The sequence below is a fragment of the Cannabis sativa genome, chromosome 5, assembly GCF_029168945.1.
Source record: "Cannabis sativa cultivar Pink pepper isolate KNU-18-1 chromosome 5, ASM2916894v1, whole genome shotgun sequence".
Classification (NCBI taxonomy): Eukaryota; Viridiplantae; Streptophyta; class Magnoliopsida; order Rosales; family Cannabaceae; genus Cannabis; species Cannabis sativa.
The window spans coordinates 32,018,181-32,032,343 of NC_083605.1; the positions used below are offsets into that span (position 1 = coordinate 32,018,181).

The 14,163-nt window shown below is 37.0% G+C and overlaps 1 long non-coding RNA gene across 1 annotated transcript; it reads right to left on the reverse strand.

Moving 5' to 3' along the window:
• Positions 1-1,316: 1,316 nt before the first annotated feature.
• Positions 1,317-3,609, reverse strand: LOC115720714 (uncharacterized). The gene is made up of 3 exons (XR_009688075.1): positions 3,204-3,609; positions 2,393-2,468; positions 1,317-1,649 (listed from the first exon to the last, which is right to left on the reverse strand). It is a non-coding gene; the product is annotated as an uncharacterized LOC115720714 (long non-coding RNA).
• Between the last annotated feature and the right edge of the window lie 10,554 nt (positions 3,610-14,163).

Genomic DNA, 14,163 nt, shown 5'->3' on the forward strand with positions numbered 1-14,163 from the left:
TGGTCGGAGCAACAGTCGAACCATCGATTTTAGCTAGAAAAGGAGCCAAAGAAACACCAAGGAATCTGCCTCTGTTGAAAGCACAACCACGATAAGCTTCTGTCCCTTCTACTTCTTGTTATCTCTCTCTCAGTTTGGCGCCAGAGTACACATTCTGTGCTCCAATGATGAAGCAAGACTTGTACAACTTCTTTCCTCCACTCCCTGAGTTCCTTGCCGACGGCAGAGGCTCTCGCATCTTTTGCCTTTTGCTTCGCATGGCAGTTTACCCCAACCGCCCCTTCGAGGCTCCTACGAAGTTAGATTTTTTTTCATTGGCCAAAAGTTAATTATTTGAAATAATTGAAAAGTAGAGCCTTTCTCTGGAACTTTGGGTAACTTTAAGAGCTTGCGATTCTTGTCTCTTCTAGTTTCATCAATTGAGGGTTTTCGCACCCGTTTGTGGTATTCACTTCTTCTCTTTGTATTATTATTTCTTTGCTATTAAATTAGGGATCTCAATTTGAATAATGATGGCATCTAATTGTATTAGTAAAAATTGTTCTGAAACTTTATTAATGCAATCATAATATCAAGTAATAGAATTAGTTACAAAACTAACTGTATTTGACAATAAAACTAAAATAACTAACAGTTCAATATAATCAGCTATATTTAAGACTCCCCCTCAAGATGGAGAGTATAGATTAGTGACACACATCTTGGACAACAATGTATGAAACTGATTGGGGAAGAGGGCCTTTGTCATAATATCTGCAGTGTTGTGTCGAGAGGGAACGTAGGAGATTTTGATTCGATTTTTGTTGACTTGTTCATGAACTATGTGGCAGTCGATGTCAACATGCTTGGTACGTTCATGGAAGACATCATTTTCATATATGTGGATGACAACTTGATTGTCACAATAAAGAACTGTTGGTTGAGTTTGGGAGATGCCAAAGTCAGATAGAATGTTGTGGAGCCAAAGTATTTCACAAGTAGTGTTGGCAATGGACCGGTACAAAATTAGCTTTTCCCAACGGTTTATAACTGTCTTTTATACTATTTTCTAACAGTTCCTAAAACCGTTGGCTATGTGGGTGTCATAAAAATATAGAACTTTAAATGACGGCTTATAACTATTGGGAAAAGTTACTTTAAATGACGGTTTACAACTGTCAAAAAAAGTCACTTTAAATGACGGTTTATAACTGTTAGGAAAGACTTCCATCAGGTAGTAACTAATGGAAAAAGTCTCTTTAAATGACAATTTATAACTGTTGCTAAAAGTCACTTTAAATAACAGTTTATAACTGTTGGAAAAGGCTTTAGTCGAATTATAACCAACAAAATACACTACTATAAATGACAGTTATAAACCGACGTACAATATGAGGTAAGAGAGAAATTACAAATGTTAATGCTATTCTCCCCCTACATTTTTAGAATTTAGATTTTCGATTTACAATGATAAAAAAATATAATAACAGTAACAATATTCTTACAAACAAATTCATACATTTGTCAAGTTAGATTATATATATATAAATATATATATATATATATATAAAAAATCTTTATAAGTTAAAATATATATCTCAAAAAAGCAGTCTTCTCCTTGCTCTATTGATTCTTCTTCAGTGAGGCCTACAGTTGCAAGAGACGAAATGCTGCAAATAAACAGAACAGAGATACTCATCATTTGCAAAGAAAGTCCAGAATATTTTAGCAAATCTCAAACATTGGAATAAGAAAAGGAACATCACTACGGAACTTTCTAATATGATAAATAAAAAGGTTCTCAAGTAACAAAGACCACTACTTAATAATAAGTTATAATCACCAATCTCACTTAATTTTGTGCTTCATATAAAGACAAATAATTTATCATCTAGTGTTTCGGTACCAAGGCAAGTTAAATGGTTATATGTATATATAGAGAGAAAAAATTCAGCAACACACAAAGAATACAAAATTCCAATTAAGTTCACATAATTAATTTCTATTCAGGATTAATCATACATGTTTTATATGCTTATATGATAAAATTCAGACAAAAATTCACTATATATATACATTGAACCATTTGTAATTTTCTATTAGTTTTCATTTTTGCAAGCATTAATGTACTCAAATCCCACTGGGATTATAGTAAATGAAAATTAAGCATATTCAAATGGATCTTAAACATAAATCTTTTAAGCTAACAATATCTACATTCTATCTTAGCCACCTTAGGTAGGTTCACACATAACATATATTATTACCTAAATTAGCGATAATAAAACTCATGAATAAAAGGGAGATTGAATTGAACAAGCTCAATATGCAAGCAAAGAAACAAGATTAAAGCAATGATTTAGGTGATCCAAAATTTATAAAACGTTTATACAGAGAGTAGAGAACAACGTACTTCTCCCAGTTGATGTTTTATCTCTTGTGTGGTGTTAATTGTGGTGTATCTTTATAAGCAATGACATTGTAAGTTTCTTGCATTTAAAAAAACCAAATTAGAAAACCTTGATCAATATAGAATGAAGCATGCCAAAAAACAAAGTATAAACAATATTGCTTATTGATAACTAAGCAGTATTAACTAAAACTAAACAAAGATAATATAAAAACCTTTAAAAGAAATTAGTAGGCAATATTTTCAAGTGTTAGTTCAGATGAGGCAATGCAAAACCACTCTGCCCAAAATTTGAATTTCTCAATTAAACACAAATGTATCACGTACTGATTGGATTAACATCAGCTGTTTTTCAATTTCACTTTCTTAGTAACCAAACACTTTAGCTACATGGGAGTTGTACTAACAAATAATTTTTCTTGTGCAAAATCATAAAAGAAAATACGAAAAGAACGAAGAAGTGTGAGACATGTAAAGTCGAGTCCTTATCTAAGTATTTGAAACTTTGTTTCACTAATCCCTGCTTCATAAACAACTATGTAAATCCCATTTCAGATAATATCTTTGGTATTCTAAACAAAACAAAATCCAGACAGTAATTTCACCTTCATACATTTTTCTTTAAACCTATATTTAGAAAAAAAGTACAAGATGAATTAAGGAGATGTTTCATAAAATTCTACATTTCAATTAAAATTTCTCAAGAAAACAGGACCCAAATTAATTTGTGCAATAAAAATATCTAATAATCACATACACCAAAATCAGATCAGATCTAGAAAAGATTTATTAAGAAAAAAATAAACCATGGTACCTGAGGAACGCACGGATGGAAGATAACCGGTGAAGAAGAGACGAAGTCGGCGGCCGGTGAAGTCCAAGGGAAGACTCCGCGACAACGTTAAGGCGCGAAATGCCGTGGGCTACGACTTGGGGAATCTTCGGGCTACCGTGGTGTTTGGTGAGTCTCGTCACAGGGAAGGATTCAGCCACGAGAGTGAGAGAAGAGATGTCACTTGGGGAATTGATGTAATGGTGGTCTGAAATTTTCCATTAACATCGTTAAAAATTTTGAAATTTTCTAATTTGTGGCGGTCTACAATTTTCATGAGACGACAGATAGGCGGTTTGAATTCTGAAATTTTCGAGCCAAATAATTTAAAGCCAAGATAATTAGTTTTGTATAAAAATTAAAATGCATCTTTTTCCAACAGTTTATCACTCTTGGGAATACTAAGTATTCCCCACATTTATAAAATGTTGGGTATACTTAGTATTCCCAACAGTTATAAATCGTTGCTATTAACTTTTTTTTTTTTTTTTAAGAAAATACCATTTAGTATTATCCACGGTTCTCCACCGTTGGCAATAGCTATCCCAACGTTTTTTTACAACGCTGCTAAACCGATGGGAAAAATAACCTCTTACCTTTGCCAACAGTTTTCATAATTTATCCTCTTATTAACCGTTGGGAGTAGTCCATTTTGTAGTAGTAGATCTGCAAAGGATTTCGAGACAGTGGACTGTTTCTTTGATTTCCAAGAGATAAGTGATTGGCCTAAGAAGATGCAGAAGCCTGTTATGGAACGTCTGGTATCAATGCAAGAACCCCAGTCAGCATCGGCATACGCTTGGAGTTGGAAAGGTCAAGCTGCAGAGAGAGAAGGAGAGTTGTTGGAGTGAAAAATAAGTCCTTGGCCAGGGGTGCTTTTGATGTATTGAACAATGCGATGTGCAGCTTTGAGATGAGGTTCTCGAGGAGCACTAACAAACTGACTTAGTTAATTAATAGCATAAGGAATGTCTGGCCGAGTGATGGTTAGGAAAATGAGTTTTCCAATGAGGCTGCGATAAGAAGTAGCATCATTTACTAAGGGACCAACATCTTTGCTAAGGGAGGTATCTGCATACATAGGTGTGGACACTGTCTTGGATCCAAGTAGACCTATGTCATTGAGTAGTTGGATGGTGAATGGTCTTTGGGACACAAATATACTAGCTTTTGATCGTCCTATCTCGAGTCCTAAAAAGAATCTTAGAGGGCCAAGATTTTTTAATTTGAACTTGGACTTTAGAAAGATTTTGAAGGCAGCAACATCGGAATCATTGGTACTAGCAATGACTATATCATCAATATATACGAGTAAAGCAAGAAAGCTTGTTGAAGATTTTTTGATGAATAGAGAATTGTCAAAGGCAGATTGTTTGAAGCCATGGTTGAGTAAAGTTGTGCTTAGTTTAGCAAACCATTGACGAGAAGCCTATTTAAGACCATAAAGGGTCATATGTAAGAGGCACACAGGGTTAGGCGGGAGCTCCCCGTCATGAACATACTCTTTAAGGAGTGTCATGTAAACTTTTTCATCAAGGTCACCATGCAAAAAAGCATTATCAATGTCCATTTGATGTAAGGACCAATTATTGAGTGCAGCCAGTGCTAAAAAGAGTTTTAGAGTATTGAATTTAGCAACTGGAGCAAAAGTTTCAACATAATCTATGCCATGAGTTTGTGAGTAACCTTGGGCAACAAGGCGTGCCTTGTACCTCTCGACTTCACCTTGGGAGTTGTATTTAATTTTATAGACCCATTTGTTACCAATGGGTCGGTAACTAGGTGGTAAGGATACAACAGTCTAAGAATTATTTTTCTTGAGTGCAAAGAATTCAAAATCCATGGCTTTTAACCACTGAACAAATTTTGATGCCTGTTTGAAAGTGGTGGGTTCGATCTCAGTATAAGCATGTAGAATGGCATTTCGAAATGGAATGCTGAGTTTGTCATACTTGAGATATTTGACCAAGGGATGGGCAGTAGAACTGTGGCAGATATAGTCCTTAAGATGACATGGTGTGGTTGTTTTGGCAACCTGCCTTTGTAGTGTGAATAGGCGAACTGACCTTAGAAGATGCTTTAATGGAAGGAGCTGGTGCTGATGTGGGAATTACATCAGTAGCTATTGCTGATTTTTGAGTAACAGCAGGAGCAGTTGCATGTGTTTGAATCTCAGCAGTAGGAACTGCTGATGTGGGAATAGCATCAGGAGTTGTTGCTGATTTTTGAGTAACAGTAGGGTCAATTGTAGGGTTTTGAATATCAGCAGTAGTGGAAGCAAGAACCACAGTTGCTGGTTTATTAATGTCAATAGGGGCCAATGTTGGGGGATTGGATGACTTTGAAGAGAGTAAAGTATCCAAGTGATTAAGATTAAGAGATCCCTTGAGTGGAAAAATTTTCTCATAAAAGACAACATCTCGAGAGTGGAAAATTTTCTTTGTGGCAATATCGAGAAGTGTATAGGCTTTCATTCTATTTGGATACCCAATGAATATGCAGGCATGTGCACGAGGAGAAAATTTGTGTCTTGAACTGGCCAGAGATGAAGCATAGGCAAGGCACCCAAAATTTCTAAGGTGGTCATATGTAGGAGGCTTATTATGCAGCAATTGAAAAGGAGTTAGATGCTGCAATAATGTAGTAGGTGTTCTATTTATAAGGTATACAATAGTGCTTATGAGATATGGCCAATAGACCAAGGCTAAGGAGGATTGAAAAGCTAAGGCCCTAGCAACATTTAAAATGTGTTGATATTTTCGCTCAACAACTGAGTTTTGTTGAGGCCTTTCAACACATGAATTATACACTTGAATACCTTTTTGAACATAAAAAGATTTATATTGAGCTCCTTTTGCATTATCACATCTAATAGCCTTAATATTTTTAGAAAATTGAGTTGAGATGAGGTTATAAAATTGTGGGATTAAGTATTGCACATCAGATTTGGATTGTAACATGTAAACCCAAGTATGTCTACTTTGATCATCCATAATAGTAAGGAAATATCTATAACCTTAAATACTTTGAACATGAAAAGGTCCCCATATGTCAAAATGAACTAAATCGAAACAAGATTCAGCAATATGATTTTGACAATTGAATGGTAATCATTTTTGTTTAGCCAAATGACAAATAGAACAGGGGAAAAAATCAATATTCTCATAATGTAATTGACTATTTATTATCTTTGTTGTGGACAATGAAGGATGTCCAAGTCTAGAGTGCGAAGAATGCACATTATTACATGATTTAGTAGAAGAAAAAGTCGAATTACAATGACTAGGAGAGTTGACAGATTGTAGTAGGAAAAATAGGTTGCCAATGCGATTAGCTATCCCAATCTTCTTGTTTAGTGTACCCTGAAGTATACAGGAATTATGAGTGAATAAAATTGTGTTGGTAATTGTAAGAAGAAAACTGGGAACATTAAAAAGATTAAGTTGAAAGTCAGGGACATATAAAACATTGTGGATGGTTAAGTCTTTTGAAAAAATGATGTCACCTGATCTAACCACTTTAGTGGTAGAACCTGTAACGCCCCCGCTTCAAGCCTCCATTGGGCCCTTACACTCACGGAATGAATGGCTCTTATACACGAGTACGCCACTCTGGCTGCTTCATGGACTGATGACTGACCCTACAGACCAACACGAGTGTTTCCAGCGTGCTTTGTCCTCACTCGCACGCTTCCTTGGAAAACTTCCCAGGAGGTCACCCATCCTGAAATTGCTCCAAGCCAAGCACGCTTAACTGTGGAGTTCTTTCGTGATGGGCTATCGAAGAACAAGATGCACCTTGTTGACATAGGTAGTACCAATCAATCCATTTAAGCCCTCTTCAACTGTGTAGTCCCATACCTACACAGTCTCAGAATCATCCCACTTGACCTTCCCCAGGCGATGTGGAATTCCACAGCTTACCCGGTATTTCCCCTTACGAATCACGGGACTACTGACATCACAATCACCTCCCCTTATGGGGTCCGACGTCCTCGTCGACCACACTTCCAGCTGGGTCAAGGCTCTGATACCATTTGTAACGTCCCCGCTTCAAGCCTCTATTGGGTCCTTTCACCCACGGAATAATGGCTCTTATACACGAGTACGCCACTCTGGCTGCAACCTAGACTGACGAATGACCCTACAGACCAACACGAGTGTTTTCAGCGTGCTTTGTCCTCACTCGCACACTTCCCGGGAAAACTTCTCAGGAGGTCACCCATCCTAAAATTGCCCCAGGCTAAGCACGCTTAACTGTGGAGTTCTTTCGAGATGGGCTACCGAAAAACAAGATGCACCATGTTGATATAGGTAGTACCAATCAATCCATTTAAGCTCTCTTCAACTATGTAGTCCCATACCTACATAGTCCTAAAATCATCCCACTTGACCTTCCCCAAGCAATGTGGGATTGCACAGCTTACTCGGTGTTTCCCCTTACAGATCACCGGACTACTGACTGTCACAATCACCCCCCCTTATGGGGTCCGACGTCCTCGTCGACCACACTTCAAGCTAGGTCAAGGCTCTGATACCAAACTGTAACACCCGTATTTTTATAAAAATATTAATTTTTGTAATAAGTAACTTATTCTACCTAATTACTATTTCCACATCGAGATTTCTAGACCAGCATAATAGAAAAGTAATAACTGAATATTTTGGTTATTACAGAACCATTGGGAAGAGAAACAGAGTTAGTAATAGTTGTTTTGTGTAAATTGGATAATAAAGAAAGATTGCAACATATATGATGTGTAGCACCACTGTCAATAATCCATAAATTAGTAGAGAAGGAATTGATTTTACCAAAAAAATGTGAAGCAAATGGTTTCGATGTATCAGTATGAGTTGATTGCAGCTTTTGAGTGAGGATAAATATGATAGCTTGAATATCTTCCTGTTTGGTCAAATTGGCAAGAACCCCATACTGATCTGCAGAAGTGGAGGCATGGTGAACAAAGGGAGTTTGCTCTGTTTTCTTTTTATCTCCATAGCCAGGTGGAAAGCCAATTAAGAAAAAACACTTTTCCTTTAAGTGGCCAGGTTTATGGCAATTGGAGCAATAAGGCCTCATTTTCTTTGCAGGTCTAGGATTAGTTGAAGCCGCTGATGTTGAGAGATTTTGAGCAAGAGCAGCAGCAGGGGGTTCTTTTCTTGAACAGAAGCAATAAGGGGAATTTGGGGATTCTTTAGTTTCCTTTGTGTCGCTTCATGAATAACCATGGAGAAGACTTTAGACAAGGAATGAAATAGATCAATTAATAAGATTTGAGCACGAACAGAAAAAAAAGATTCATTTAAACCAGTAAGGAATTGAAGAACCTGTTCTTGATTCAAGAAGACCGAATTGTCAGTGGAAGCAGCACAGGTACATGGGATCCGTGGCCTTAATTCTTGAATTTCATCCCACATACATTTAAGCTTTGTAAAGTAGGAACTAATAGAGTCATCTCCCTGTCGAAGAGTGATCAATGTTTCTCGTAATTCAAAAATTCTAGGGCCATTACCTTAATCGAATCGAGCCTTGAGTTCAGTCCACATTTCAGCAGAAGTTTCAAGAAACATAATACTGCTTTTGATTTCTGGTGTGACTGAATGCAAAATCCAGGACATCACCATTTGGTTGCATCGAAACCAATGGTGATGGAAAGGATCTTCGATCGGAGGTTGAGGCAAGGTTCCTTTGAGAAACACGGTTTTGTTTCTTGCTCCAACAGACAACTCAAAATCACGATGCCAGGCTTGGAAATTGTGATCAGACAAAGGAGGATTAACCAAGATTAATCCCGGATGATCACCGGAGCTAAGATAGTACGGACTTGAACTGTCTTCATGAGCAGGTCTGTGAAGATGAGTCTGGGTGAGATTGTCTGTAGTCATGGTCGAAGCCGGAGGAATGATTAGTATGTTTGTTGGTGGAGCAGCTGGAATTGTAGAGGAATTATTTGGCAGAGGATTATGGCCAGAATTCCTGGAAGCAGTTGCTCGAGTTCTAACCATGGTGGGATATCAATGGCAGAAAAAACAGAGAGAAAAAAAGATGAAAAAGATTTTATCGTCTGATACCATATTAGTAAAAATAGTTCTGAAACTTTATTAATGCAATCATAGAGATTTATATACACACCTGTGTATTACAAGACTCAAAATATCAAGTAACAGAATTAGTTACAAAACTAACTGTATTTGACAATAAAACTAAATTAACTAACGGTTCAATATAATCAGCTATATCTAATTGTAGGAATAACAATGGGAAATGTCTGATGGGTGAAGCCTATTTCTTCATTCACACGAACAGATATTAGCTCAGGTCTATTTGTTTTCCCTTTTTATATACTTTTCAATTTTATGAAGAGCAAATATACTCTAGTATAAATGCCTTGGTTTACTGTCTTAGTGGTTAGTGTAATAACTACTGAAGAACTAAAATTTATTTGATAATACTTTTTTCTATTTTTCTAATTTCTTTTGTGTTTGGATGTAAGATGCATTTACAAATTTAAGTTAGAGAAATATTTGATTTTGGCATTAACAAGTTTTTATTCTTTTGTCATGACTCAATATCATTTAGCATATCATTTAGCAATGTAATAATGATTTGGATACTGTTTTCTATTTTCACACTGCTGGGTTGTGGTGGTTAGGTCTGTGCCTTAATTTTTTTAACCTTGTGTTCTCTCTTATATGTTGTTAATTTATTGTATTAAACGGTTTCAAATACTTTTATATTATCTTTTACTAGTAAGTTACAAAGATCGTATTGCATTTATTTTGTATTCTTTCTCAAATGATTTTCAATTTAGTTAAAAAGATCGTGTTGCATTTGTTATACCCAAAATTTGGTAAGCACATTGAAAGATGACAGATGTCGAGCTGGGAAGAACGAAGAACTCAAACACGCAATCGTAAGTACACTTGGCATGGAACAACTTGTTAGAGACACAATTTGTAGAGTATGCTTATAACTCAGCTGGCTGAACAGTCTTCTGCGAGACAGAAATGTACAAACTGCTAACTTATGTGTCGACGAGAAACCATAAGAGTGAAAATGTGCATGATGAGGCTTCAACCTCGTCGTGTGGAAAAGAGACAATAACGATAAAAACACTTAGCGTATATTACACGGTACCCAAACTAAGTATAAATAGTTCGGTAAATCGAGATGACAGATAGCGAGACGTCTATCTCGTTTTAAGATGGCATGCATACGAGAAAGATCATCTCGACACCAGAAAATGTAGTTATCAGAATTAAAGCAATATCAATCTCGGGAAGTCATATGACGAGCACCGACTCCATTCCTAGCTACATATCCCCATGAGATAAGGCTTACAGTATATCTTTAAAATATGCATTCATCTTGGCCCAATAAAAGTGGGATACTCACAGCTGTGTGGATTTTAAATAAAAATCTGCATTTACTTAGCATAATTTGTAATCAAATCACATGATTTGAGGGAATAATTGTTGTAAAGATTACAATCAACTTCTGCAATTTAGTGCCCACTATATAATTATAAATAGTGGCAGGCAAGATGAAAAAAGGGGGACTCATACGAGAGGGTTCCTAAAAAAATAATAAATTGACTCGTGGACTATGCAAAATTTTAACTGCAAAATCACGTAAAAAAACTATGTGTTCATGTCTTTATTTCTATAGCTTTTATTTTTCTATTTGAAATTACTACTGTGAGGCTCAAATTTAGTTAACGAAAATCTGCGTTAACAGTTTGGTACTTTCATTGAGAGCCTTTGTGAAAAAGCTCAGAAAAAGCCTCCTGACATAAAAGTAATGGATGACGCCAAAGATAATGATCCTCAAGAAGGAATCAGTCGTCACCCTGGAAAAGAACCATTGAGTCCTCAGGGATCTATTGAGTCATCGCACGAACAAACTGTGAGCCCCAGGAAAACCCGGTATTGGGGTCCTTGACTTGATGGACCATGGGTCAACCACAACCGGTCACTTCCTTACCAGGTTGATGAGGATAGCGCCTACGACCAAACCAGATACATACCGATTGTGGAGTTAGAAAATCGCCATGTTAGGCGTCGACTAGAGGAAGCAAACTGGCATAATTCCGAGTTAGAGCGTGAAATAGCCGCAGTAAGGGAAACGTATGAGAATGAAACCCAAAATCAACCTGACCTTGGGAGAAGAGATCCACAAGGCAAACCTCGCGGCTCGCAAACCAAGGTGCAAGAGACAACCCAGAAATATACTCAGAACTCTAAGGAGATGCAACTTGAGGAAACTGAGGAAAATTTAGTGATACAGCCTAGGATATGCAGAACATTAGATGGAAATTGCTAACCCTCTCTTCAGATTAATCATAAAGGAATTTGTGCAAACCCTTATAGGGAGAATAAGGTTAATTAAACCTTAAGAGGAAGAGTACGGTCCGACCGCAGTCACAACAGGAGTGATCAACGAGAGCATCTGAACTTGAAGAAGCCTGATCTTCGTCAGCAACTTGGTCCAAAGCAAAAGGATTCACTCCATTTGTGAATGGACGAGTTGGAGAATAAGTTCAGAAGGCATTGAGTCATGAAACCTAGAAGACAATTGGGGAATGATACTATTGGAGAATTTAATTCAGAAACATTAGGATGAAAGAGAAAAGACAATTCCAAAAGGGTGTCCAAGGATAAGAAACACAACAAATATATCCCTCTTTAGACTGAGTATATCAAGCATAATGAAACTTGGGAGAATATCTACCTCGTGCATGTACAGGAAGTCGTTTTTAGCGAGCCAAAACCTATGAAACATGCGAGGATTAAAAGGGATCCAACTAAACATTGTGAATATCATGGAGATATTAGTCATACCATGGAAGAGTGTCGCCAGCTGAAAGATGAGATAGAAGGTTTCATATCGCAGGGACACTTTCGAGGATATGTAAAGGGGTAGGACAATGTCCATGATCAGCTCGATCTTCCAATTAACTTGAGTGACAAGGGATTATAACCCTCCCCGAAAGGAGGAAAGGACACCTCAGTTGTCTCGAGAGGGAGTGAGTCACAAGAGTACAAGGGGCGGTTACTTGGGTAAAGAAATTTTGTAAAAAAAAATTGCGACGTGAGTAGATATCGACCAACTATGGTTGCCATATCAGTGTGCAGGGAGGAAAGCTAGTCGTCAACCAATAGCAGTCAAAGACAAAACTAGGATTACTTCACCTAGAACCCCGAGATATGTCAGGGATTGACCCTGGATATTGAAACAATTGAGGGAGTATGTGAGGGATTGACCCTGAACATCAAAACCCATTTTATCAAAACCTTAAATGCTCCTAGAAGATTGATAAAATAAACTATTGAACTGGGGAAGTTCTTATGAGATCAATGATTATAAATCACAAGTGCTAATGAAATATTTTGAACTTTAGTTGTGAATAAAATAATCATTTTTCTCGAACAAGTAATTATAAAGCGAAAACCCTTTAAAATTACTTGAGGGTCATATATGAATGATTAACCAGAATTAATTTTGAAATACATAGTACAATGCAAACCCATCATTTCAAAAAAAAATTGAAAACTTATTAAAAAAAGGTCCTCGACCAAACCTTTTTGATGAAAGAGGGGTCGAACTATTATAACTTCTTGACCAAACCTTTTTGACTGAAGAGGGGTCAAATTGTTATAACACCCTGATCAAACCTTTCTGACGAGACAGGGATCAAACAACTGCATTTTTTGGTTTAAAACCTTTCTGACAAGAAAGGAAAATCAAAAAAAATATGATTAGTGCATAAAGCTGAATACTAACTGCTCGCGCTAAGGGAAAGTATTAAACAAGACGTCAAAGTGTCTTGAAAAAATACTTAAACCTAACACGTGGGTAGAAGAACTAAATACTCATGTAAGCAACGAAAATATATACAAGATGACATGTTCATTAGAAATATATTTGAGTTCGCTTAAAATAAGATCATTTCTGATGATCGCGAGGTGGAATTGAAGATGGCTTGTAGGTCGAGGGTTGGGAAGATAAGCCGCTCATGCATAAAGTAGGAAATTAACTACTTAGCATTAGAGGAAAATACGAGCAATGGAAACCCCTAATAAAATTTGTACGTATGTGATTGTTTAAATTGTGAATGAAAAGCAAGCAAACATCCACAAATTGAAGTTTAAACTTAAAGGCATTAAAAAAAAAAAAAGAAAAGTTGGCCATCTAACCTTGCAAATTTTTTCTTTACAAAATAAAAGTGCCACCAGGGGCAAACCATTGTCTTGGTCAAGGGGCCATTTTCTAAAAAAGAAAAGGGAGATAAATAAATAACCAAGTCTACATGCTGGGGGACTTGGATAGATCTACTTCTTCTTCTTCCTCGACCTCGCCATCTTCTTCCTCCATCATGGTATTCTCGCAAAGGGCTAAAGTTTCCTCTTCTTGTTCCTCCAAGAAGCTGGTGTCCATATTAGGGTTCGCCATCCAGGTCCGATATACAGTGCAAAAACTAACCTTGTCGCACCGTTCTATGGTCTCGACTTCTTTTTCAGCAAGCTTCTTCTCAAACTCATCTGCTTGGGCTTTGATGGTCTTCTCAGCCTCCACTTTTGCCTTCTCGACTTCTTCTTTTTCCTTCTCGGCTTCCTCTTTTGCCTTCTTGGCTTCCTTCTTTGCCTTTTCAACATCCTCCTTTACTTTCTTAGCTTCTTGCCTAAGGCGGTTGTTTTCTTGTTGGGCGTTATCCCGGTGCTTACTCACAACCTTGCATTGGGATAATAACGTGTGGACCTCACCCTCAAAGTATTCGAGCCGCTCAAAGAGTAGTCGATTGGAAGCAAAAGAAGCAAAAGAAGCCTTGAGAATTACAAACAGATGAATATGAAAGAGGTATAAAAAGAATAATATAATTATAATAACAAAGCCAACATACCATGAAGTTATAGTCCAAGCTCCTTGAAAGCATCTCTTTTGG